At 37.0% G+C, this 2,811-nt stretch overlaps 1 pseudogene; it reads right to left on the bottom strand.

Annotated features, from left to right (window-relative positions):
- Nucleotides 1-263: 263 nt before the first annotated feature.
- On the bottom strand, nucleotides 264-1,834 carry LOC107137129 (annotated as a pseudogene).
- Nucleotides 1,835-2,811: the final 977 nt, after the last annotated feature.

The following is a 2,811-nucleotide window of genomic DNA, read 5'->3' as shown; positions in this document are numbered from 1 at the left end:
CCTCCCCACCAATTCAATTATTTAATTTATAGTAATCAATGCTCAGTTTTTTTGTGCTTAAACTTACATGGAAAGGACAAAATCCTACTTACAGGAATTTTTTTAGATTTCTTCAAAATGTATCACAAGTATCATTTACAGTGCAAGCTACAAATAAGATGTATTCTTGAAGGAAAACTTACATGAAGCATGAGATAGTCAGTGATGCCAAGAGTGGTTATACAACTAACCCAGGAGAACCAGCAGTACAGTGATAACTCTGTTTTAATGTACCAACCTTCTCCTTGTTAGTTGAGTTCTTAGATCTTACTATACCACCAGCCAAATATGTACTTCATTACGTTGAATATAAGACTTTCATCTTTTTGGATATTCATCAGAAATTACTAAATGCTGTAGCAAGAGGTTTCATGGTAGAAATCCTAGGGCTACTTCTGGTTGTAGTGGTGTGCCTAAGGTTTTGATGGGTGATACAAAGGCTAGAGACAGAGATGACAAAGCACATCTATCCCTGTTTTCTGTAACACTTTTATTTATTCATCATTTTGCATCAATCATAACAGATTTTCCAAAGTTTCTCTCATCTTTGCCTAAGGCTTTCTGGACCTGCAGTTTAGATTGGTAACAAATATGCATCCAATTTCCTATTATAGACATCACATGTTTTAAGATAGTCCCATATTATACAAATTGTAATAATATATAGAAAGCAGATAATGAGGAAACCAAAACACAGTCACCTGAATGTCATCCAGGTCGTCTTCTGAAGTCAGGGAATTTCTGGAATATAAATAGAATCCAACTTGGCAGGAGTTAATGTCATCTTTTGTGAATGATCAATATTTGATGGACTAAACATACTTTGCCCTGTTCCAGAAGTAGTTTTTGTAACTCCAACCAGATTATTCTGCATTACTGAAATGTTTGGATGTCTTTTAAATTTCAAGGTGTTGGTATGAGCCCTGGGAAGGAAATGTCATCATAGGTACTTCTAACTAGTAGAAAAATTTTCACTCTTTATGAGCTGGTACAACTGGTCATGGTGATGACCCACATGCAAGTAAAGGCAATCTCATTTCCATTACTCCTGCTGAAGAGCTACTAATTGATGGAGGTTGTGGAGTCACTGGACATGGCAAATCCCCCGTTACAATTCTAGATAAGAACTGGGAATCAACTCCTGACTTTGGAGACATTGGTGAACCCAATACCATTGGTTCAGCTCCCAACATGGTTACCTGGGGTTCCATGATAAATGCTACCATCATGGCCACTACGAAACATCCTGGGATTTGGAGAGCAGGCTGTGCCCTGCTCAGTTACTTCATGATGTATAGAGCAGCAGTTTTCAGGCTGCGCCTAAACCTGTGTTACTCCAGTGTATAAAGTAGTAGTTTGCCATAACCCACTCTATTTTGAGTTTAGGTGCTGAGGTGGAGTGATTCTACAACTTGCTTGTACAAGTAAAAAAACACCATCTGCATGGTACAAACATAAGGCACAAACTGATAATTAATCATGCTAATAAAAATGACTACCTGTGGATTTATCAAATTAATCAGAAGCACATGAATACATGGGCATATCCAACTCAGACTGGAAAAACCAGACCTATGCACTTATCGAACACACTAGACCATTGAATGAAGCAACCCTCTCACTCCAGGTCGATAAAAGGAGAAGCACCCCAAGATGGGACATGGTGGTACCCTAACCTTATCATCTGGTCACTTACCATGAGCTTTGCCCAGGAAAATCACCACAATGAACTTTCAAATCTCTGTCCTTGAGCTTCAGCAGAGTGCAATTTCTGCAGCATAAGCCACAAAATACTGCCTACCCAAACAGATACACTTGAGACTACAATAAGTCCAGATCTTGGCCTAGAGTAAGTTCTTTGATTTTGACAGCTCTGTGCCCTGGACAAGTTTTTCAAATGGTTCTTAATCTTATCTGACCACCTACAGTTACTCTTTGCATTCATAATTGCTCTGCCTTTGCTCTCAGGTCAGACTCCTGAATTCCTGCGGTTGCCTCAACCCTTTCTAAGCCTTCCTGCAACTTATATATATATCATTGTGTAAAGTATGATTTGTGATGTGTTATAGATATTAGAAATTAAGATTGGAATAAAACAACTTGTACTTGCCTGGCTTATGACGACCAGGTGACCCACAAATATTTAGGGAACTGCCACTGATGAAAGTGGTGTAGCCCATGAATTTATTGTTATTGAATAATTTGACATTATGGAAAGTCACAAACCTGTTTGGTTTATGTTAGTGACATAGATTGCACTCATGACAGGGACTTTACCAATTTTAAAAAATTATGGAAACTCCTATATTTGTAATTAAAAGGTACTCTGAGTTTATTTCTAAACACATGTTCAAAAACAAGTAGGAAATGCATAAATAGTATAGAGTTAAGGTTCAGTATTATATTTAATTCACATAAGTTGATTCAGTAAATAATAATGTTTTCAAAAAATGGTTAAAAAAGGTCATGAATAGACAACTGCAAACAAGAGGAAGTTTAACTAGCAAGTAAACATATGTATTTTTTTTAAAGTTTACATCAACTTAATAGTTAAAAAATTAATTAAAAACTATTAATCCTGGCTGGATGACAGTTCAAGTCTCCCAACTCCTGCTGTGGGTTTGATTGTTTGGTCTCCATTTCTCATACCTCACTGCTTTATCTGGCAACAATCCAGCTTTTAGTTTCTTGCTAAAGTCTGGGAAGGCAGGTTCCTTAAATTTTGTCTGGTTAATATGGAGTATTCACAAGCTTGATTTAGTGCTGAGGTTT

Source organism: Marmota marmota, unplaced genomic scaffold, assembly GCF_001458135.2.
Source record: "Marmota marmota marmota unplaced genomic scaffold, marMar, whole genome shotgun sequence".
Taxonomy (NCBI): domain Eukaryota; kingdom Metazoa; phylum Chordata; class Mammalia; order Rodentia; family Sciuridae; genus Marmota; species Marmota marmota.
This window is presented reverse-complemented; position numbering and strand designations above follow the sequence as displayed.